This window comes from Castor canadensis, chromosome 8, assembly GCF_047511655.1.
Source record: "Castor canadensis chromosome 8, mCasCan1.hap1v2, whole genome shotgun sequence".
NCBI classification, from domain to species: Eukaryota; Metazoa; Chordata; class Mammalia; order Rodentia; family Castoridae; genus Castor; species Castor canadensis.
The window spans coordinates 120,983,292-121,010,082 of NC_133393.1; positions in this window are offsets into that span (position 1 = coordinate 120,983,292).

Below are 26,791 nucleotides of genomic sequence, written 5' to 3' on the forward strand. Positions count from 1 at the left end.
CACTGACAGCCAACAAGGAAATGGAGACGTTAGCTCTATGTCTTCAAGGAAATGACTGTGGACAACACCCTGAACTGATATTTCAGTCCAGGCAAACCATTAATTTTGGCTTTCTGAGACCTTGAACAGAGAATCCATTTTAGCCACACCTTTTCAGGCTTTTGAGCCACATAAACTGTAGGATGATAAATGACTGTTTTTATAAGCCACTAAGTAAATAGTATCTTATTATAGCATCTCTATAAAATTAATTATATTTGTAAAGCCCCTTACTGTATAAGGCTGAATTTCACAATACCTAGATTATCATCAATACAGCTCAGCTTTCCTTTTGTGGATACTATGACATCCAAAATGACATTGTTTCTTTTCCTGGAGGCTTTTCATTTCTCTGTTACTCCAGTTCTTTTGAAGAGAGGGTCAAAAGCAGAAGAGCAATTTCCCTATTTTTTCTCTCTATCGTTAGCAAGACAAATCCAGAACTTGTTGGATACTCTGATTTCAGCCAACCGAGACTTCCAGCAGATGTCCAGAAAGTCCCTCCTTTTGCCTCTGTGCCAGTTCTGTAATTTATGTCAGGAACACATCATCCATTCCCTCCATCTGTTAGTCTGTCACCTTCAAATGTAAGAACTATAAAGAAGCAGCATTTATGTATTTAGTTCTGAAATGATAATGTTACTTCAGTATTTCTCTTTTTACATTCTTACAAATGCTACCTAATTTGAAGTCATTTTTAATTATGTATATTTATGGTGTTCAACATGATGTTTTGATATATGTATATATTTTGGAATGGTTAAATAAAGCCAATTAACATATGTATCACCTCACAGGCTTATCTCTTTTATGGCAAGAATTCTTTAAATCTATTCTTGTAGCAATTTTCCAGAACACAAGAGATCATTGTGAACTATAATTAGCATGAGTTACACTAGAGATCTTGAACTTATTCTTCTTGCCTAAGTGAATTTTTTGTTTCCTTTAACCAATATCTCTCCAATCCCTTTTCTTCAATGACCATGTGTCCTGGTAGCCACCATTCTCCTCTCTGCTTATACTAATTCAACATTTTTTAAATTCCACATAAAGTATCATTATAAAGTATTTATTCTCTATGTCTGACTTATTGTGATTAGCCTGACATCCTCCAGGCTCACTCATGTTGTCATAAATGACAGGATTTATTTCTACTTTAGGGAAGAATAGCATTCCACTCTGCAGCTGTATATTGCCCTAATTTATGTGTTCATTCATTGATTACTTATGTTGATTTCATACCTTAGTTTTATGAGTAATGCCACATTGAACATGAGAAAGCAGATAATTTCTGCATGACACTGATTTTATTTTCTTTCAGTATCTACACAGAACTGGGATTGCTAGATCAGGTACTAGTTTTATTTTTAGTTTTTTGAGGAGCCTCCATAATGATTTTCTTAACTATACTAATTTGGAGTCTCACCAACAGAATACAAAGGTTCCATTTTCTCTACATTCATGCCAGAACTTCTATCTTTCATCTTTTTTAGAGCCATTCTAGCATGTGTAGGTAGTAGCTCATTGTGGCTTTAATTTGCATTTCCCTGATGATTGGTGATGTTGAGTTTATTTTCATATACCTACCTATTGCAAACTAGTATATCTTTTCTTGAGAAAGGTCTATTCAAGTCCTGTGTACCATTTTAAGTGAGATTTTGTTTTCTTGCTATTCAATTGAGTTTCTTACATGTTTTGGATATTAATTCTGTCTCAATCTGCTTTCTGCTACTATAACAGAATACCAGAGACCATATAATTTATAAAAACACAGATTTATTTTGCAGCGTTCAGAAGGTTAAAAAGTCCAAAATAAAGGCATCTGGGAAAGCCATTCTTTCTCCATGATAACATGATGCAGAGAATTACCTGGCAGAAGCAAGGCAGCACATGTGCTCTGGTCTCTCCTCCAATTCATACAAAGCCATAAATCCCATCTGAGTGATCTGACCCTCATATGCTCACTTAACTTGAATTATGTCCCAAAGGCCACACCTTCAAATATCAACATATGAATTTGGAGGTTAATTTTTCAACACATTCAATTTTGAAGACACATTCAAAACATAGAAAAAGCCCTTACAACATACATGTTTTACAAATATTTCCATACCTTCATTAGGTTATCTCATTGCTCTGTTTGTTTCTTTTGCTGTAAAGAAACTTTTCAGTTTGATGTAATCCCATGTATCTATTTTTTCTTTTTCTAGTTATACTTTTGGGGCATACCCAAAAAATCATTGTCAAGACCAACATCATAGGACTTTTCCTCTATGCTCTCTTAAAATAGTATTACATTTTCAACTCTTAAATGTTTGAGTCTTTGGTTCACTTGAGTTGATTTTTTTCTATGTGATGTGAGGGGAAGATCTAATTTCATTCTATTGAAAGATGATATCCAGTTTCCCCAACACCATGTATTTCCTATTGTATGTTCTTCATCCCTTTATCAAAGATCAATTGACCATAAACATGTGGATTTATTTTGGGGCTTGTTTTCCTGTTCCATTGGCCAGTATGTCTATTGTCATTCAAGTACCATAATATTTTGATTACTTTGGCTTTGTGGTAGATTTTGAAATCAAGTAGGTTAATACCTTCAGCTTTATTCATTTGCTCAAGATTTCTTTGGCTATTTGGGATCTTTTGTGGCTCCATATGTATCTTAGGAATATTTTTAAATTTCTACAAAAAGGTCATTGGAATTTTGATATTGATTGCATTGAATCTGTAGATTGTTCTTAACGATATTAATTATTCCAATCCATAAATATGGAATACATTTTCATTTATTTGAATAGTCTTCAATTTATTCTGTAAGTGGCTTAACAGTTGTCAGGGTACAGATCTTTCACCTCCTTCATTAAATTTATTTCTAAATATTTTGGAAGATAGCTAGTGTGAGTGGGATGGTTTTCTTGATTTACTTCAGATAGTTTGCTACTAGTGAATAGGAGGACCACTCCTGATTTTTATATTAATTTCATATCCTGCAACATTATTGAATTTGTTTATTCACTCTAAAATTTTTTTGGTGGAGTATTAAGAATTTTCTACATATAAAATCATATCCTCTGCAAATAATGACAATTAAACTTTGTACTTTACAATTTGAATGCCTTTCATTTCTTTCTTTTATCTAATTACTCTGGTTTAGCTTTCCAGTACTATGTTAAATAGAATAAACAGAAGTGGGCTTCATTTTCTTATTCTTGATCTTAGAGGAAAAGCCTTCAAGTCTTTACCCTTGAGTATGATATTATATGTGGGTTTGTCATGCATGACTTTATTGTGTAAAAGTACTTTCCTCTATTTTTTCTTGTGATACTGGCGCTTGAGCTCAGCGCCTCGCATTTGCTATGTAGGCTTTCTACAGCTTGAGCCACTGTACTCTTGTACATCCCTAAAAGTACATTTATTTCTACACCTAACTTCTTGAGAGTTTTTATCATGAAAAGATTTTGAATTTTGCCTGTGCTTCTTCTAAATCTATGGAGGTATCATATGGTTTTGTCCTTCATTCTATTTTTGTGGCATATCACATTTATTGATTTTTGTATGCTGAACCAACTTTGTGTCCCAAAGAAAAATCTCACTTGATCATGATGAATTATCCTTTTAATGTGCTTTTGAATTCAACTTGTTAGTATTTTACTCAGGATCTGAAGTCATTTTGATTTTGTCATAGAGAACTAAAGTTAGTTTGTTCCTTAAATCCATGTGTTTATAGGACTTTGGTCCGTATTCTAGAATTAATTTTTCTTCTCCTGATATTTCTACAAACTCTAAAGATATCTTTATCACATTCAGCATTCTGTCCTAATTACTGCTGGTCATGATGCTGTGACTTTACTTCCAATTACCACTAGGGACACTCCACCAGACTGCCTGATTCCTCTTTTGCAATCTGTTTATTTGCTAGCCAGTCTCCCAAGAGCACTAAAAAAGCCTCTCCCCAGGCAGCCACCTCTTCTGCAAAGTTTAAAGCTAACTTGATAGTATATAGTAATCTATGGCCTAACATAGTAGCCACTGTATACATATAGTTATTAAACTAAAATTAAAATGAATTAAAAATACACTTTTGCAATTGTACTAACCACATTTCAGTTGGTCAACCTACATATGGTTGTCTTATCAGACATCACACGGAAGTACTTCCATTTCATGGCAAGAAGTTCCATTGAACAGTATAAGTCCAGGGGAATACCTTCTTCCTTTACATGCTATTTCCCTACAAATAAGTTGTTAAATGGTTTAGGGAATGTAGAAGGGATTTAAATGTTTTCTTAGAATTGCTAATAGTGAACATTGTGAAAGAAAAAGGAAATCTGATTTTAGCCCATGTGAGGGAAATCTATTGTAGAAATAGTCCTTTATCTTTCTGAAAACATGAAAGTTAGTTCATGCTAATGACCAGTGTTCACATTATGAATCTGATTCAAAATGCATCATGAATCAAAAGGCAACTCTCATTAGGACCTGGACAAAAGCATTCTGTTTCATTGAACTCTTGTTTTTGTTGGGCAAGACTATAATTCTGCCTGGTTGCTATATAATTTATTGCACTGCCCACCAACATCACACCCCTTTTTTGTTTCTCTTCTGATAGATCTGTTTCAGGGAATGTGAGAAGTAAAAGTCAGATCCACTTTGCCAATGGAGAGAGGAGGAACAGTCCAAAAAAGATGGTCTTTGTTATAGAATAAGGTAACTGCATCACTTGCTGATACAAAGCCCATCAAAGTGATTTTTCAAAACAAATCATATTTCTCTGACTCTCCATAAAATAGAAAAAAATGAGGATTCAATAGGCTGATATATAATTCAGGAGTAATAATTTACCTTGCATCCTTGAAACTACATTAATTCCCAAAGAGAAGTATGACTGGATTTGTAATAGCCTCACATACACCTGGGAAGCAAGTTTGGAAAATGGGAAAATGGGTTATTCTTGCCATCCCAACCTTTTCTATTTGTCCACACATTTGCAAACTGAGTGTTTAAAATTTCTCTATTTAAAAACACTTGATTTGGTTGAGTAAAGTGAGTAAGCTAATAAAAACAGACTTTAAGATATTAACATTAACCCACAGAAGACATTCTGCTACAGGGAATAATTTAGGTTATTTCTGTGAAGGTATTTTGCAGAAATAATTAAGAACTCAAATCTTAAAAGAAGCAGATCAGGTCTGACCTAATTGTATGGACATTTTAAGGGCAAAGAATTTCTTTCTGTTCACTGGGGAAGGGAAATTCACAGCAATTCCAAGATAGAAGGATTCAGTATATGGAAGTAGTTATTGGAAGAGATCATGCGCCAAGGGAGTTGGGTGCTCTCTAGGAGCTGAAGGAAGAAAACCACATACAATGCCAAATTAAAATCAGAGATGCCCAAAAACCATCAGACTGACCTTCCTAAGATCACATCCACTTATGTGTGTTTTGAATTAGGGTAGGTTAGCAGTACCTGTACTACTATGGATATTATAAATCTTACAGAGAAGCTACTTAGCTGTGATCATCCCAGGTTTTATACCTTACTAGCTATGTAGCTACAATTAGGTGACTAACTTCTATTCTCCTGTACAGTGTGTCATACATCCATACAATTATAGTTCTGTTCTAAGTCCAAACAAACCAGAAACCCTCTAATAAAAGAACACCTTGTCAATATATAGTAACTCTGAAAAAGGTCACATTTATCTTCCAGTGGTAAATTCCATTAGTATATTCACGAGGAGAGGGTGTGCCAGTCAAAATTGACTACACTGAAGGAAAAACTAAGATAAATACTTGCTTTTCTTCCAAATTTCAATTACAATCAAAACAACTGCTTAAAAAGAAATTGCTTTCTTTGATGCTTAAGATTTCTATTTATTTTAAAATAATTAGTGCCAAACAGTCCACCTACATATACTTCATTACACATAAGCCTCTGACATCTCCCACTGCTTCAAGTCATCAGTAACACCTATCCAGCCAAATCTATAAATTTAAGTATTAAAAAAGTCAAGAATCATTCTATTCTGATTTGCTTTATTTTGATGATATTAACTTCTCCAAGAAGCTCTTGGCTCCATGAAGATTAGTGGAAATAAAAAAACTGACATTAGGAGGAGATTGTACTCACATCTCAGTATCATTTACAGTCTCTGTCTATTCAGAAATTCAGCATATGCAGGCATATGCTTTCTTGATGTTAGTAACTGCTTTTTGTTTCCACTAGCTCCAATCACTTATTTCCACTGTGAATCCATTGCAACAACATTTCAGGATGTTGATGAAGTTAAACTTTGCCACCTTCTGCAATAATCACACTTAGTTTATTTGTTACCTCAAATATAGAAAATTGTTAGCTGGTAGACATCTAAAATCCTAAGTTTTATTTCTTAGTCTCCCCTAGATCAATTGTGTATATTCATTAACAGCCAATATTTGTATCCTTCAACTATTCAATTTTGTTTCTTTATCTTACAATTTGAACATCCCTTCTGTATCCTGTTTATTATATTCTTGAACAAGTCACATACTCTTCAGCAAAGTAGAAAACACATTCGTCTTGATTCTTATGAAATGGGCTAATATATTAGTAAATAATTGGACTGCTGACAGAATGATAGATTATAAACATCACTCGCTGTCACCCGAGATTCCTGAATTCATTTGAAAATATCACTAATCCCTCACAACACTTCAGTTTTCCACTCAAAACCACATTTCAAAGTTCTCTAAAATTTTTCAAAGCACTCTTCTAGAAATAACATTTACCTCTTCATAAATTAACAGCAACGCATAGCATGCAGCAAGTTAGGTTTAAGGTAGGTTCCCTGTTGCAACATATTTTCCAGTATACCATGTTAGGTCTACAACCTTCAAGAAGAAGAAAAAAAAGCATCATTTCTGCTCAGGGCTAATATTAGATTCTTGGAAGAATTCAAACTTAGTAGATTTATTAGCTGTGTCATTGTCTGACAAATCTAGATTTCCTGTATTAGGACATGCATTTTGACTCTAAAGCTCCAGTAGACCATTTTATTCCAATACTTCCTATTCACATTATTTTTATATTAGCATAAATAATTTTTATTACCATAAATTAGTTGTACTAATTGTATAAAGTGTTTCATTATGATATTTACAACATTTGTATAAAGTACTTTGAATCAAATTTACCCCATCTATATTACTGTTTTTTATCCCCTTCTGTCCTTCCCTCTCCTATTTAACAGTTTTATTAGAAGTACATCGTGCTTCTATAATATTCAACCCCCGTCACCATCTCCTTTCTCCCTTTCCCCACTTGCTGGTTTCCCCCCACCAAACAGTCCCCCTTTTGCAATCATGTCATATCATCATTATTATTTTACATCTAGAGTCCATATATGAGTGAAAGCATGAGATACTTGCTTTTCAGAGGTTGGCTTTTCTCACTTAATATGATGATCTTTAATTTCATCCATTTTGTTACAATGACATAATTTCATTCTACTTTATGACTGACTAATACTCCATTTATATATGTACCACACTTTCTTTATCCAATCTTCAGTTGTTAAGAACCTAGGTTGGTTCCATAACTTGGCTATTGAAAATGTTGCTGCTATAAAAATGGCCATGCAGCTATCTCTTTTGGATGTTGATTTACATTTTTAGGGATATGTGCCCAAGAGTGGTATAGCAAGGTAGTTATATTTTTAATTTCTTGAGAAACTTCTATACTGATTTCCATAGTGGCTGGAGTAATTTATATTCTTCCCAAAGTGTATAAGGATTCTTTTCTCCCTGAATCCTGTTCAGCATTTGTTGTTCGTGTTCTTGATGATAACCATTTGACTGGAGTGAGATGGAATCTCAGTGTCATTTTGATTTGCATTTCCTTTACAGCTGAGGACGTTGAACATTTCTTCAGTTATTTATTAGCCATTTGTACTCTTTTGAGAACTATCTTTCAGTTCTTTATCCCATTTATTAATTGGCCATTAGCAAATAAATTAATCATTCTTTTGATGTTTAACTTTTTAGTTCTTTTTATATTCTGGATATCAATCCTTTGCTGAATATCTTGCAAAGATTTTTCTCCCATTCTGTGGGTTGTCTCTTGATTCTGGAGTTGTTTCCTTTGATATGCAGAAGATTTTCAATTTGGTATAATCACATTTATCAATACTTACTATTATGTCTGAGAAATTGGAATCCTATTTAGAAAATAATTACCCATGCCTATATCTTCAAGAGTTTTCCCTATGTTTTTCTATAGCTACTCACATCATTTTTCTAAATTCTTTACCTATGTGACTTTGTTTTGATTTCTGAAGACTCCTTATTTTTATTTCACTGAGCGTTTTCTCTTCTATGTCACCATGACCCATCAAACTTCATACCTATTAGAAAGTTATAATTTTTCTCCTCTTCACTTCTGAGTCATCAGTCTCCATTTCTGAATTACTTGATCTGATTTTTATATATTAAATTTCCCTAAGCTTTTATACTATTTCCTCTTTTACTAGAGACTACTTAGTTACATGTTAGCAGTCATGTTTGGCAGAAAGAACACTTACCTTAGGTTCAAGACTACATGGACCTGATATTTTCTACGAATGTGACCCTGAGCAAGTCACAGCAGTTTTGACAATATATTTCTCCTCTAAAAATGTAGTTAAAGATTTATATAGCTCAGAGATGGGTGTGAAATATGATAATGCATGTGATTTTTTAAAGTGTAATACTCCATCAAAATCCTTGGCATTTATAATTTAGTAATCCTTCCTTCCTTCATTCATCCATCATTCACATATTCAAAAATAAGCATTGAACGCTAAGGAATTTTCTTTTCACTATAGCTCTAGCTAGTATTCAAGACTTTGGCGCTTCCTAGTTTTAGAAATTTCTGCTTGGCAAAGCAGAAAATATTGGGAAACGTATTTTTCCTATGTTAATTAGTAGCCTATTTCATTAAAACTAATACACTCTCAAACAGCATGAAAATCCAATGAGATATTTACCATGAATCCAAATAAAACCAAAGATCAGAAGTTTAATTCTATTCCTATGTAAAGCCTCTAAACTGGGGAGACTGGTAAAACGGTGAAGAATTCTTGTGTCATGTACCTAGAGAACTGACACCTAATAAACTTCCACTGTCATCAAGAAGTGCCAATTTTAAGGAACAATTTTTAAGCACAAGAGGAGCCTTGATAGACTGGTCAGTGAGCATTATTTCTTAATCAGCACTCACAAGTAGACAAAGCTTTGATGCTGCTTTGGATTTACAGAAACATTTCCTATTTAGTAGAAGTCCCAGTAATGACTGAGAGTGACATTATCAAAAGTAATGGATATGTGCTTTCACATGGATTAGTTCTTTCATAAAGAAGCTGAAAGGAACTGTCTCAGTCCCCTTTTATTCTTCTACCTTCTATTTTATAAGGATTTGATAACAATCTGCCATCTTAGAAACAGAGAGACCAGGCCCTCCCAGACACCAAGCCTGCTGTCATGTTCATCCTGAACTTTCAGCCCCCCAGCAGAGTGAGAAAATAAATTTCTGTTCTTTTTAAGTTACTCAATCTAGGTATTTTATTATGGCATCACAAGACAAGTATAGATAGATGACAGATCTGAAATTCACTATATGTATGCAAATGATTTCTCTAAGGATTATGTTAGATTCTTACTTTTTAGCTTAATTTTCTGTATTTTTAGAACTTTCAACATACTTATCACTTTTTATTATCAAGCAAAAATAATAAATATTACCCTTCTGATGCTTTCTCGTGTTCTCCCTCCAGTTGTCAAGGAACAATTGCTTGCCAAATACTGGGAAATTACAGCAATTATCACCAGCTGGCTAGCTGCTAGGAGTAGTCACTGGACTGTAATCTACCCAGCATGAGACAGAAAACCTTGAAGAAAAAAGGTTGATGATTAATCAAACTTGAAATATGGACATCCTGGGAAAGCATATCTCAAGCTGGCCAGTTCACTGAATACTGAACATCATTCCTGAAAACCCCATTCTAGTGATTTCAGCATCATCAGTCCTTTACAATCAACTGCTCACAGCCCACCTTAATTTGAAATGACTTCTAGACAACATTGAAATACCTTGTTAGCAGAAGGTAAAAATAATATATATATAAGTATAATATATATATATATATACTATAATGTATATAGTAAGCTATTGTATATTTAATCAACATTGGATTCAAATGCAAAAAGGGCAGTGTTGGTTTGCATGCATACTGGCTTTACAATGGAACAGAACATATATTTCTCTTTAAATTCACTATAATCCAGCATCCTCATGTAACTGACATGCATGCATTTGACAGCATGAGAGGATGCTAGTGTTCATTTTGAAGTTTTTAAGAGATGTTTTATGTAGCTCCCCTGTTCCCCATTCAAATTCTGATCAAGTTCAAACTCACTTAAGATTTAAGCAGATAAGAACCTAAAATCAAGGAAAGCATTTCTATTTGTGGGCAAGGATGCCTCCTTATATGGGTCCAGGATATGACAAACTTACCAGCCTCATTAGAGGAAGGTGTAGTGTAGAAGCTGTCACTAGAAAACTGTTAGTATAAAAAGCAGATAACTGTGTTCTCCATGGGCAGATGTTTACCACATTGACATTTCGGAAAGTGTGATTTCTGACCAGCATCCTCGGCATCACCAGATTTATTTAAAATGCAAATTTATAGGCCTACAATGGATCTATTGAATCAAATCTCTTGGGAGGAAGCCCAGCAACTGTGTTTGAAGATCATCTCTTGTTAGGTAGGAGGAACTGATTCTATATAGCTCAGTAGGGTAAATATGATCTACAAGAACTTATTAATTATTTCAAAATAACTAGAAGAAAAGAGATTCAAGTTCTTAAAACAGAAATGATGTTTGAAGAGTTTCAAATGCCAATTACCCTGATTTGATCACAACGTGCTGTATGCATGAATCACACTATCGTAATACACCAGATAAAAATGTACAAATATATACCAATTAAATTTTTAAAGAGCACATTCCTAAGGGACTTGGACTCACACTGAAGTTTAAAAATCACCTAGTCCAATCCCCTTGTTGTGTTTGCCCTTGATCTAATGCTGGGTATTGAGGGGGGGGAGAGGGAGGGGGTGGAGTGGGTGGTAACGGAGGGGGTGGGGGCAGGGGGGGAGAAATGAACCAAGCCTTCTATGCACATATGAATAATAAAAGAAAAATGAAAAAAAATAAAATAAAAAAAATAAAAAGTAGATTCCCAAGCTGAGGGAACTTGAGAGTTGGAAAAAAAAAAAAATCACCTAAAGAGAGAGAATGAACAGGAAGCTAAACTACAAAGCACATTTTTTTCTTTCCAAACTCCCCTATAAAACAATTCACTACACATTGGTGGGGAGAATTTAGTGAAGGATGATAGGAGAAAAGCTAAGAGGTTTTCACTATCAGAATTCATTCCAGATAGAAGAAACTATCAAGAGCAGGGTACAGTTATTCCCCTAGTAATCTTCCTTAGCTTTTGGTTCTCCTAGCCAACAGTTTAATGAAGACTATGGTCACATAGGGATTTACTTGTTGCCTTTGATGGGGATTACAAGAGGATCGTGACAGTTTAGCTCCCTCTTTCATGAGGCCACCTGATCCCTTGCTGACTTTCCTTGTTTTAGTACCTTCCTGAAACTATTGGTTAGATTGTTGGCTCTAGAATCTTAACTCAGAAGATTTATCTTAAAGTCCCACAACCAAACATGCAAGTCAAGTTCAAAGAACCTACTTGTAGAATTTTAGCTAATGAACTACTTAGCCAGGCAAAGCCTCTTTTTTAAAACCAGAGAAATGATTTATGGAACAACATACTCTTGACAATTATTTGTGTCATGAGTGAAGTTTTAAAGCCAAGAGTTGTTTACATAATTGCATGAAACTGTGTACTGTCCAAAGTGAAGGCACAGGACCATCACAAGTTAAATCTGATGATTTTCTCCTTATGTACAAACTAATTGCTATGGAGGATTAGTCATCTCCTGTTCTAGTAGGAATTAACTCCAAGACCATTTTGTACCCAAAGCCAACAGTGTGGTTTCAGTTCTATTTTCCATCTCAAATTATGTCCACTCATGTTGTTCCACATAAACTATCTACAGATCTGCAAATAAAATCAAATGTCAAATTGGAATATCCAATAAGGATATGCCAGCAAAGATTCCCAAATATGAAACAAATTTCCTCTCATCATTTTATTGTAAGGAAGAAAGTAAAATACAAAGATTAAAACCTGTAACAAATTAGACTCAAAGTCTAAAAGAATTAAAGCCTCAAATTAAACTGTCTTGTCCTTTTTATATGAAAATCCTAAAGAAATAGAATTCTTCCAAATGTCTTGTCATGTTGGAACTTACAGAAGGTTCTTCTTTTTTTCCTTTGTTGTTGTGCTGTGCAGGGGTATTTGGTGGCATTTACACAGGTTCATACAATGTATCAGACATATCATAAATGAATTCAACTCCTCAACCAGAGGACTTTTTTGATGCATGTTAATAATATTAGCTTCAATTTTATTTAGCCCTTTTCTTTTTTTTTTTTTGTTCATTTATTCACATGTGCATACATTGTTGGGTAATTTCTCCATCCTGCTGCCTCTTCCCCCACCCTTCCCCCTCTCCCCTCCTCAGTTTCAGGCAGGTCCCGTTCTGCCCTTGTGACTGATTTTGTTGAAGAAAAGACATAAGCATAATAAGAAAGACAAAGTTTTTGCTAGTTGAGTTAAGGATAGCTATACAGAAAGATTCCTACTATTGCTCTCATGTACCCATGTGTTACAACACATGTTGATTCAACTCTAACTGATCTTTACCTTGGTTCCTGATCCCCTGCTAGTGATAACCTGTCATTTTAAGGTTTCTGTGTTAGTTCCTCTGGAGTGGGGATATCAAAGCTTTCATGTTTTGGGTTTTCTACCTATTCCTATATCTCCTGTATGTGCTCTCCCCTTTTCTTGTGATCCGAGTCCAACCACATTGCTGCATTTGCCCTAGACCTAAAGTCCACATATGAGAGAGAACATACAATTTTTGGTCTTCTGAGCCTGGCTGACCTTGCTCAGAATGATTTTCTCCAGTTCCATCCATTTACCTGCAAATGATAAGATTTCATTTTTCTTCATGACTGAGCAAAATTCTATTGTGTACAAGTACCACATTTTCTTGACCCATTCATCAGTAGTGGGGCATCTTGGTTGTATTCCACAACATGGCTATTGTGAATAGAGTTGCAATAAACATGGGTGTGCAGGTGCCAGAGGGTTCTTCTTGATTGTAGGGAATTGAAGATCTTTCACAGTCACAAATGAGAAACATTCCAAGGACATGGTATGGCCATTTTAGGACCTCAACATGAATGTATTTCTCATATAAACCACTTAAAATTATCAGAAGGAATAACAAAAGGAAAGTGTGATTGATAGACATCTGATAGGCTCTTTACTGACAAATAAACACATCTAGATAAAACTACTTTTTAATACATTATTAAATTTATAGGAATTGAGAGAAAGTTCCAAATTATCCCTTCAACCAAAATAAGAAAGCAATGACCCAAGAGCTGAAACCTAAATATAGAGTAGCTAGTGGTAAGTGAAGAAAAAAGCTGAACTTGCCTATATAATTAGTCAAGACTAGAACACTAAGTTTTGAGTCTCTGGTGTCATGGAAGAGCTGAAATTGAAAGTCTTATGTTAATTCTGAGACCTGGTTAGTATAAAGCCTCTGGGAACAAAAGAAAATTCAATTCTCCCCTTTTCTAATAAGAATACTCTCAATATTGGAAATTTAGAGTCTTAAATATTAAAATCATGCAAATATGTGTTCATAAACAAAGAATCTCAAAACCGGAAGACATGAGCAGAATAAAAACAACAAAAAAAATTTGGACCTACTAAGACATCAGTTTTATTTTTGTTTTCCAAATACTGATATAGCTTAATTATCAACTATCACATAACAAACCACTCACAATTTTGTGACTTTTGTGGATCAGGAATTTGAGGATGACTCAGTCTGTTTGTTCACCTCTAATGCACTCAGTATCAGTGGGAACACGAGGGCTAGTAAGGTTTCTTCCAAGATATCTTTGTTACTTATATGGCTGGTGTATGTCCCAGGGTTCTTTTGCTTCCTTCTCTCTCCACATGGTATCTCATCCTTTCCACTCAGCTTGGCTTTCTCACAGTATGGTGGTGCCTTTACATAATTGTACTTCTGTTATGTCAATGGCTTTCTAAGTGGGGTTGCAAGGTTCAGCAAATAAAAGTAAAGGACACTCATCTAAATTTGAATTTCAGAAAAACAAGGACTTGTTTTAGTACAAAATGTAATAAATATTGCTTAACACATATTACACAAAAAATTATTACCAACCCTATTTCCAAAAGGTAACAAGCCAAAGACTTCCAAGTCTGGCTTGAAATTGAAACAGCATTGGCCAGATGCAGTAGCTCATATCTAATCCCAGATACTCTGGAGATGGAGAAAGGAGGATCTCATTTCAAGCAAAAAACAATTATTAAGACCCCATCTCAATCAACAAGCCAGATATGGTGATATGTTTCTATAATTCCAGCTATGCAGGAGGCATAGGTAGGATGATTGTGGTTCAAGGGCCACCCAGGCAAAAAAAGTGAGACCTATCTGAAAAATAACCTACAGCAAAAAGGTCTGGAGGCATGACACAAGTAGTAGAGCACTTGCCTAGCAAGCTCAACACTGAGTGCAACTATTCACAATAGCCAAGTTATGGAAACAGCCAAGATGCCCCACCACCGACGAATGGATTAAGAAAATGTGGTATCTATATACAATGGAATTTTATGCAGCCATGAAGAAGAATGAAATGTTATCATTCGCTGGTAAATGGATGGAATTGGAGAACATCATTCTGAGTGAGGTTAGCCTGGCCCAAAAGACCAAAAATCGTATGTTCTCCCTCATATGTGGACATTAGATCAAGGGCAAACACAACAATGGGATTGGACTTTGAGCACATGATAAAAGCGAGAGCACACAAGGGAGGGGTGAGGATAGGTAAGACACCTAAAAATTAGCTAACATTTGTTGCCCTTAATGCAGAGAAACTAAAGCAGATACCTTAAAAGCAACTGAGGCCAATAGGAGAAGGGGACCAGGAACTAGAGAAAAGGTGAGATCAAAAAGAATTAACCTAGAAGGTAACACCCACGCACAGGAAATTAATGTGAGTCAACTCCCTGTATAGCTATCCTTATCTCAACCAGCAAAAACCCTTGTTCCTTCCTATTATTGCTTATACTCTGTCTACAACAAAATTAGAAATAAGGGCAAAATAGTTTCTGCTGGGTATTGAGAGGGTGGGGGGAGAGGGCAGAGTGGGTGGTAAGGGAGGGGGTGGGGGCAGGGGGGAGAAATGACCCAAGCCTTGTATGCACATATGAATAATAAAATAAAAAAAAAAAAAACACTGAGTGCAAAACCCGGTACTGCCAAAAAACAAAAAGAAGTTGAAATAGTATCATTTACCTCATAGAATATTGGTCAAACAATCACAGTGCCTAGCTTTCAAGGATGGCAAAATCACATTTGGGAGATTAATGAGGTTGGAATATATTGTGGTGACCAAATTTGGAAAATATAGTCTATCACAAGAATAAAAGTAAGCATGCAAGAAAAGATTAAGAAAATAAAATCTGGACTAGCAAAATGAATAGATTGATATTGTTACAAATTACTTGAACTTCTAGAAATAAAAGTTATAATTAAATTTTTAAAAAATCTTGAAGAGGTAGAATGAATAGCCTATCAAACATAACTAAAGAAGAAATTGGTATACTGAAAGATACAAATGACTTCCTGAAATTATTGCAAGGGCAAGGACTGTTATTTACTATTATTAACACTATTAAAACTATAGCTATTAAAGAGATGTTGGGAGATATTACTGAAAGAGAGATTAAACAAAATGGAAAGGACAAATTTAGAGAAAGACTGAGAATTTTCTAAAACTGATTATGTTAACTTACAGATAAAAGCATAGGAAATGCACCCAATCAGGTTAAATAAAAAATAAACTAGTGCCTATGCAAAGTGAAAAAGTAGCCATTAGGTGCCAAAGACAGAGAACACATTAAAGGTAGTCATTATAAAAAGAATTAGAAACCCACAAAGGAATGATAATAAAATGGAATAAGATGGAAAGATTTATCAAACATAAGAACAGAATCCAGAAGAGAAAATATATTCAAAGTTTTATGAAGTAAAAATTGATCATCAAAAAAACTATATCCAGTAAAATGATCTTCCAAGAATGAGAATAACATTAAAACATGTTCAGGTGAATAAATTTCAGATTCCTAACTATCAAGAAATCTTACTAAAGTATTTTTTTTAAACTCAGGATTTCGCACTTGCTAGGCAGACACTCTACACTTGAGCCTTGCTCCTAACCCTTTCTGTTCTGGTTATTGTTTCGAGATGAAGTCTCACTTTTTACCCAGGTATGCCTGGACCGTGACCCTCCTATCTTACACTTCCCACTATAACTGGGATGACAAGTGAAAGTCACTACACCCAGCATTTTCCATTGAGATAGGATCTTGTAAACTTTTTTTGCCCTGGGCTGACCTGGAACCCTGATTCTCTACAGCTAAGTGCTCCAAGTAACTGGAATTATAGGCGTGAATCACCTTGCCTGGCCACTAAAATAATTTCCAAAGACATATTTTGAGAAGGAAGAAAATAATCATTGGACCTAACTTAGATCCTCAAGATCAAAAAAAGAATTCTGAGCAATGAAATTGCTTGCTTTATAAGTATAATTGAGTAGCCTAAAAAACAATAGAATTTAGTTACTAGACATTAGTATGTATACCAAGATTGAAGTTACCATTTACTATGCTTCATAATGTTAGTAAAGTGTTCTGTGGGCAGCAGAGTGGATAACTTTATATATTGACTCACTTTAAAATCCATTATGTATGCATGGCAAAATTTCAAAGTGGAATGAGTAAAAGAATAGAAAGAGTATATACCACAGTTTTAAATATAACACCTTTGGTAAGGCATGGTGAGATGAGGAGAGACACAAAAAGATGAACTTTCTGTTGAAAGCCTGGTGTGGTGGTACACACCTAAAATCCAGCTACATGGGAGGGGTAGGTGAAAGGATCATGGTCTAAGGCCAGCCCAGGGAAAAAAGCTGAGACCATATCTAAAAAATAACTAAAGCAAAAAAAGGCTGGAGGCATGTCCCAAGTGGTGGAGTTCTTGCTTCATGAGGGCAATGCTCTGAATTCAATCCCCAGTACCACCAAAAAAAAAAAAAAAAAAAAGGCTAGTTTTCTAAATTTGATGGTGTTGGGGAGTAGCTAAATTTCTGTCACATTAGTAACATTAGAGGTTTGATATACAATTAATTCAACATGTGAGTTCCTCCAGAATGTAGATATTCAAGAAACCCAAAATCATCCCAAGTGCAGGAAATCCCACTAGCTGAGAAGCAAGAAAAAGAGAGAAGAATCAACTTTTGAGTTTATTTTCTCTGAAATTTAACACTCAGGGATAAAATCATTTAGTATTACACTACAATTTATTTGCATTTTTATGTTACTTTTGCAAGAAGACTTAATCTCCTTGTATGAGAAATTCTCTCCAAAGATTGATCATGTGAAAGTAGTTTATTTTGAAATTTGAAGCATTTCGATGTGGTCATATCACTATTTGCATATTTTAGTGTTGTCATTTGATGTTTTTATGGACTCCTGATAGGCTGTGTTAGGACAACAGGGCTAGAAACAATCTGAGAAGAGAAATAGACAAGGAAATAAATTTGTAGTGTGTGTCCAATTACCTAAATGTTAATTTAGCATCGAAGTTTTTGCCCAGTTTCTGAGATTTCTGGCAGTAAAATTATACTATGAGCAGTATCAGAAAAATACCAAAAGGAATGGTGATTTGTATAAGGGGAGTGTCCTCATGAAGGTGGAAGGACTGTTTTGGTAGGCTGCTTATGTTTTCCTCCAAAGGAAACAACCACAACACTAGTGATCCATGGGCTCATTAGGTAAACCCAGTGGGATATGATAGCAATATCTAAAATCTAAAGGAAATTGAGCTTTTCACTCTCCCAATGTTTATTTGTAAGTGACAGGAGCTCCACAATTGTATCTCTTCACTCGTCCATTCTCTTTGATGATCTGAAAAGTAATTGGATACAGTTACCCCTGGTGTTTGCTCCCCTTGAAGGATGTGTTCCACTCTTCTGCCCTGTTCTGTAAGTTGTATGCAGAAGGAGATTCTGCCTCTAGCAAGGACAAGGTGGAGATGTGATTTAGATATGATGAAGTGAGCAAAGCTGAGGAAACAAAGGCATGAACAATTTTCACATGTCAATGTCTATTTGGGATCAGCAGGTCTCCATGGTTATTCACTTCCAAGCAATGACTGAGGGATGCAGTTGGCTTCCATTTTGCCATTGTATTTTTGAACATGTGGCTTTCTAGTGATATTCCTAAAGTAAAGCAAAAACTGATGGCAGTATGATTTTTAAATGCTTTGGCCTAGAAATGACACATATGGTATATTCCATAGCCCAACAGCAAGAATTAGTCAGAGGATTTGTCTTAACTGAAGGGTCATAGGGCATATTGAAGAGCACATGGAAACTTGGTGAGAAATTGATATCTTTGCCACCATATACTTATAATATTTTAGCAAGCAGAACTAGGAACACATTTCCTACAAGATATAAGCCACATTTACCTATATCGAGTTATCAATAATGAAGATGACATTATGTTGATCCTGTCTTAGCCATTTGCTTTATTTTGTAACTTCTTCAGAATTTATGTGTAATTTTTATTACCATCCCCACCAATGCCAACATGGAATACTAAAAGATTAACATAGAACTAAATGATTCATAGAGATAATATGTGATCTCAACACAAATGAAGATTACCACAAGTCAGATAAATATATAGCACACTTAGACTGGGATTTAAAAGGCAAATAAAGCTTTGAGTTTTAAAATAGAATTATAAACATTTTAGCATCTTCCCTAAGTATAATCAATAAATAATTTTCATGAATGTAAAACTGGATCTAGTATTTCACAAGTGAAGTAATAACAAGAGATATATGGAAACATGAACTAATACAGAACTTGTTGGAGTGTAGAAATGTAGGCCTTCAAATGTAAGGTTCCTAATTTCTGTGTAATGCAAAACTTTTACTTTTCACAATGGTTTAGCAGGGGTGTGTTGAATAAGTGGCAGATCCATTCAAATAAAGGCACATTTCATTGGAAAATGTGAAGGTAAAGAGCTCTTGAATAAAATCCAATAAATCTTTGTTTGCAAACAACATTCTAACATAATCAGATTCAATGTGAGACTTCCTTCCTCCAAGTACCTTTTCTTGGGACTACACAAGTAAGATGAAGTTTTTCAATTACCTGCAATGTCATATTCTGCAATTACTGTCATGGTAGTAATTTATGCGACTTGATAAATTCTGACGTTTTTCTCTGGAAACTTTAACCTCTTTACTCCATTTGACTGTTGTGAATCTACAAGTATGCCAAGTATTTTTAGTCACAAACCCAAACTTAGTATTCATTTATCCTTATAAACATTAATCTGATGTTTATGGGGAAGAAAATAAATGACTTCTTTTTCTGCAGTGATTGATTCTCTTCTAAACTAGAAGCTATAAATTACTAAAATTCAATTAATGACATTAAACTTCAACATGTGTATTTTGTAAGAGTGAGTTCCTTGACTAAATGTTTACTAGATGATGATTTCCTTCATAATAAAGAGAAATGAGTCCAAGAAGCAAGATAAAATTTTGTTATATAAGACAACAATTTTTAAGGTGATGCTTGTCTTATAAATAATATGTATTGATGTTAAATATATACAGAATGTGCTATATTTTCACAGAACTGACTCAATATTAGACAAAAAATTGTTCCTCAGATGACAGTACTATGTTTGCCTTAGTCCACATTCAAATGTTTTAAATATACATTAAAACTAATATTTTTTAAAATCTTCATTACAGAAAACTTATATATTAGTCAAAGGACAAGTGATAAAAAAATCAATCTTACATAAACAAAAAAAAAGAGTAAAAAGGAAGTAAAAGGAAAACAAAAAAAATCAGTGGCCCAGTAGGAGTAGATCTGTGTCTTTCTGATGTAAATGGTATTATGCATTTCCCTAGGGAACCATTTGTGCATGCACACACAGTAGGAGAGACTGATATAATTATGGAGGCCAAAAAATCCCACAATATCTATTGTTGGCAAGTTGGAAAACCAAGAAAGCTTGATGTGGTGTAATTTGGTCCAAGTTTTAAGAACCAAGGCCAAATCTGAAGACACAGGAACCAATAACTAAGAGCAGAAAAAGCTGTATGTCCCAATTCAAATGGAGAGAATGAATTTACCCTTTCTCTGCCTCTTTTGTTCTATTTGGGCCTCAACAGATCAGATCATGTCTACTCACACTGAATATATCTTTTTATATTCAATCTATAGGCTTAAATGCTAATTTCTCTAGAAATATCCTCACAGATACACCTGAAAATGCCTTGGTAGATATTTGTGCATCCCCCCTTTCTCTCTCTGTCTCTTGTGTGTGTCTATGAACCAGCACTACCTACCTCTTTTTTTCTCCCCCATTCCTATGTTTATCTGTCTATCTACCTATTTACTTATGGATCCATAAATTTCCACCCTACAGCTTCTTACAAGATTGATACTGGTGATACAATGTCCACTTTATCTTTAAAGTTTGAATTTCAAAGAAAAATAAAATCCAAAAATAAAACAAGTCCACAGGAGACCGATTGGTCCGTCTTACATCATATGTTCCAACAAACTTGTTATTACAACATGAAGAGTGGGATATCCTGATTGACCAGCATCAGTAACACACTTCCCTATTACTAGATTTCAGAGAGGTAAAAGTAAAGAAAACATAATTAAATGTGTAAAATAACAGTTAACATTATGTTCACTTAGTGCAGTGCTAGGCACATTTCTAAGTCTAAAATATCAAATATTAAATAACACAACAATCCTGACACAGTACTATTATTTTTCTACTTTTATAGGTGAAGAAATCAAGGGTCAGAATAATGATAGGCAAAGCCAAGATACAATTTAGGTATAGATAGTTTGACTTTATTATAGAGTCATTTAATAAACATAGAAGACAGATACAAAACATATTTTATACCACCTCCTAGAAACCACTTTGTTTAAAAGTAGTAAGAAACCTGCAAAAATATAAAGTTCCAGAGTTCCTACTAGTGTTACTTATATTTCTTTTCTCCATGGTATAGAATATATAGGCTTCATATTTTGCCCTTATGTCAGGAAAGAAAATGCTTTCTATAACTCTCTTGATTTTAATAATAAAAAACACATGGATGGAAAAAATAACAGCAGAGAGAGTATAAAAAATATGAAAAACAAGGAAAATAATTTTATAGTACATTTGCCATTGGATTAGCAGCATCTATATACCAAGACATTTTAACCATATGGAGAGGATCACCTAGTCAATATGACTTTTTTTTGGACCCCTATTAGATGTGAGGCAGAAGGCATTAGTGACATTTTTTGAAAATCATTTTGAAAGAAACTGCCTTATTTGATCCTAAATCCACATCTTGGGCCATTTGTAGCTTTTCACCTTCCTTTAAAATTCTCTCTTTTTTCTTCTTTCTCAACCCTTAGCAAACAGAGAATGGGCATCTAAATTTGAGATTACATTTGAAGATGGCAGTTTGTGTGCATGGATTTCTTTACAGAAAAATTAACAGTGGATACAAGAGCAATTCTTCACCAGTGTGTTGACACATACAGTAACCTTATGTGTTGAAGAAAAGGTGGAAGAGTGAAGAGAAAGAAACATCTAAATTATGTGCTTGTGTGTCATCTATACTTGCATAAATAGCTATTTCAATAGCATATATTATACTAGTCTAGTTATATATATAATTTCATTTAATTTTCATAACAATTATATGTTATAGGATTATTATCAATTTCATATGATAAGTAACTGCCCATATTCAGACAGCCGATACATCATGAACTAGGAATTGAACTCACACAACAGATCACAGATAAGTTCATGATTAATTATGGCAAGAGGAAAAAGTAGAAAAAAATCTACCTACCATAGAAATATATTTTTAAAACTCTAAAAGAAATACATTGCATAAATTGAGACATAGGAAAAGATATTTTGTGTTATTTTAAATAAGCCACAGCTGTCACCTTGCAAATTAATTAAAAACTGTAAAATTGAAGCTTAGATAATTTTTTAAAGATATAATTTTCAGTGCTTAATTTTGAAATCTGTTTTACTGATTTATTACCAACCTATGGTGCTTTACTTGGAGGCATCTTAGTGCTATTATAAGTAAGTCTCCCACTTCAGCACAAATGCAAGTGTTGAATATTAAATCAATGGAAAATATTATCTTTCTAAATACCACAGCTTCCATTTTTAGCATGTAAACAGAGATCTTCTACATAACTTTAAACTGAACACAGCTTTCATATTATTTGCTTTTCTTACTTAAAAAACATACTTTTATTCTGTCTGAGTTCTTTTCTCCCCAATGTATAAAAAATTTATATTCATTATTTGAACAGCTCCTCTGCAATGGACTTCTCCATTTAAAATACCACATGCACACACAAACACGCACACACACACACACACACACCAGTTTTTTTTGGGGGGTGGAAGATCTCCATTTTATTTTATTTTATTTTATTTATTTTGTCCATTTATTCACATGTACATACATTGTTTGGGTCATTTCTCCACCCTGCTCCCCTTCCTTCCCCTTCCCTCCCTCCTCCCCCCTCAGTTCCAGGCAGGTCCTGTTCTGCCCTTATCATTAATTTTGTTGAAGAAATGACATAAGCATAATTAAGGAAGACAAAGCATTTTTGCGAGTTGAGTTAAAGACAGCTATACAGAGAGATTCCTAACACTGCTTTCATGTATCCATGTTGATTCAACTCTAACTGATCTTTACATTGGTTGCTGATCCCCTGCTCATGATAACTTCTGTCGTTTTAAGGTTTCTGGGGCTGGTGGAGTAGCTCAAGGGTAGAGCACCTGCCTAGCAAGTGTGACACCCTGAGTTCAAACCCCAGTACCAAAAAAAAAAGGCCACAGGAAATTAAGGTTTCTGTATTTGTTCCTCTGGAGTGGGGACATCAAATGCTTTCATGTTTTAGGTTTTCTACCTATTCCTATATCTCCCGTATGTTCTCTCCCCTTGTCATGTGATCCACATTGCTGCATTTGCCCTACATCTAAAGTCCGCATATGAGGGAGAACATATGATTTTTGGTCTTCTGAGCCTGGCTGACCTCACTCAGAATGATGTTCTCCAGTTCCGTCCATTTACCTGCAAATGATAAGATTTCATTCTTCTTCGTGGCTGAGTAAAATTCCATTGTGTACAAGTACCACATTTTCTTGATCCATTCATCAGTAGTGGGCCATCTTGGTTGCTTCCATAACTTGGCTATTGTGAATAGCGCTGCAATAAACATGGGTGAGCAGGTGCCTCTGGAGTATTTCTTTGGGTATATCCCCAGGAGTGGGATTGCTGAATCATATGACAGGTCTATGTTAGGATTTTTAAGAAGTCTCCAAATTTTTTTCCAGAGTGGTTGCACCAGCTTGCATTCCCACCAGCAGTGGATTAGGGTTCCTTTTTCCCAACATGCTTGCCAACATTTGTTGTTGGTGGTGTTTTTGATGATGGCTATTCTAACAGGGGTGAGGTGGAGTCTTAGTGTGGTTTTGATTTGCATTTCCTTTATGGCCAGAGATGGTGAGCATTTTTTCATGTGATTTTGGCCATTTGAATTTCTTCTTTTGAGAAAGTTCTGTTTAGTTCAGTTGCCCATTTCTTAATTGGTTCATTGATTTTAGGAGAGTTTAGTTTCTTAAGTTCCCTGTATATTCTGGTTATCAGTGTCTTGTTTGATGTATAGCTGGCAAATATTTTCTCCCACTCTGTGGGTGGTGTCTTCAGTTTAGAGACCATTTCTTTTGTTGTGCAGAAGCTTTTTAATTTTATGAAGTCCCATTTGTCCATCCTTTCTCTTAGTTGCTGGGCTGCTGGGGTTCTATTGATGAAGTCCTTCCCTATACCTATTAGTTCCAGAGTGTTTCCTGCTTCTTCCTGTAGTAACTTCAAAGTTTCATGTCTGATATTTAGGTACACACACACCATTATGAGATAAATTTACAATGCTGAAAATCTATCTCATACGTAAATTGTAAGGAGAACCTAGCACAGTAGAATGCTTTATACACAAAACTTTCTAAAACAATAACGATATAGACACCTCTTAAGTAGAGGTGGAAACAGTGTTTACTTAATTAAGTGTTTGCTTGACACATTTTGTCTTAAAAATCTGGGTTTTTATGTTTTGAACTATACTTAATTTTGAATTTACTGCTACCACTTAATAATTGATATCTAAAGAAGTTGAGAAAAATCAAAGCTAAAGAACAGGTATATTCATTTTAAAGTGAAAATTGGCAATTTTTGTTGTTATAAAAAGTATATCTGTTAGAATTGTTTTAAGCTGCTTATAAAAGAAAATTAAAATAAAGCAGCTTTTAGAGCTGGAGGCTCAAATGGTAGCGCACCTGCCTAGCAAACACAAAGCCCTGAGTTCAAACCCCAGTAGTACCACCAAAAAATAAAAAATAAAGTGCTTTTAGGAAGGCACAGAAAGCACTAACCATAAACAACTGATATATTAGACATGAACAAAATTTTTTAAACTTCTGCTCATCAAAATCCATCATGAAGAAAATGAAGATGTGGCCCTTGGGCTGGACAGAATGTCAATAACATGTATCTCTGACAAATGACTTACATCCAGAATATATACCATTTAAAATGTTTCACTTTTTGTCTTTAAACAAATGTTGTTAAAAGATGAAATTCCAATTGTTAAAAATGAGTGGAAGAATTGGAGCAGAAACTTCAAAAACTTAACATATACAAATGATTAATAAGTGCATGAAAAATATCCAACATTATTAAATACCAAGTATATGCAAATAAAAGACACAAAACAATCAATATGTTTTCCACTACTATAGTTAAAATATTTGTACCACATGTTGGAAAGCCACTACAACCCCAGTATTGCTAGTGGGCATCCAAATTAAGTGTTTGCATAGTATGTTAAAGGAATGGAGTTTGATCCTGAACACTGCCAAAAAAAATTATAATAACCACTTTGTAAAACTCTTTAGTAACTTTTAAAAAAATTAATGATATGCTTTATCTTATAAGTCAGTACTTTTCACTCTCAAATATTTATTCAATCAAAATCTTTGGACATTCAAAGATATCCATTGTGATTTTACTCATGAGATCCAAAACTGGAAGCTAGACACAAAAGAAGACTGCATGACACTATACTAAGTTTAGAGTTAATGCTGGTATTTCATTCCTGTAATCCTAGCTACTTGGAAGGCTGAGATCAGGAGGCTCATAGTTCAAAGCCAGCCCAGGCAAATAGTTCATGAGACCCCCCCATCTCCAAAATAAACAGAGGAAAATGGTCTGGAGGTGTAGCTTAAGTGGGAGAGCACCTAATTTGGAAATGTGAAGCCCTGATTTCAAACTTCAGTCCCAGCAAAAAAAAAATTTAGAATTAGTAAACATGATCTATAATGATAGAAACCAAATCAGTAGTTGCTTCTGAAGGAAGAGAGGTAAAATGATTGGGAAGGGGCAAAAGGAAACTCTCTTCTGGGCTGATGGAAATGTTCTGTCTTCACAACAGTGTGGTTTACAAGAGTCTAAGTTTGTCAAAATTGATTGCCTTCTATATATATATCTCTGAATTTTACTATATAAATTATGTCTTAATAAAAATATTTAGTAAACATGATCTATAATGATAGAAACCAAATCAGTAGTTGCTTCTGAAGGAAGAGAGGTAAAATGATTGGGAAGGGGCAAAAGGAAACTCTCTTCTGGGCTGATGGAAATGTTCTGTCTTCACAACAGTGTGGTTTACAAGAGTCTAAGTTTGTCAAAATTGATTGCCTTCTATATATATATCTCTGAATTTTACTATATAAATTATGTCTTAATAAAAATATTTAGGGAAGATATTTTTTCCTTTCTCTTATACAAGAGAGTCCACACAGAATGTGGCAGTTTATTTTCTCTAAAACAATGACTTTGAGAAAGTTGAATTGCAGGATGTATATTTGCAAGTGCCTTCGAATCTATAGCTACGGAAGAGTAATCAGGAGTGAGACATGAGATAGTTACACTCAGCAGCATCAACTGACCCCACGGGGAAGCTCTCAAGTTGAAATTTCCTATCAGATTTGTCCCATATTGGCTCTATGGTCACTCTTTTATATCTCTGCTCCAAAAGTCATGGATGTAGGATATCCCTGGAGGAATGTAACCTTGAATGAGCTGACTCTCTTCAGCTGAAGCAATTCCTGAAAAACCAACAAGTGATATGATTTACTGAGAGCATTCCCACCACCTGGGATAAGTACTTCCTTGAAAAGGGATGTGGGAGGCATACTATTTGTCCACCATGGTTAAGTTACCACTTATATTTGAATTTTAGATAAACAAGAAATAAATTTTTGCACAGTGTTGCATAAAAAATTGTTATACTAAAAAAT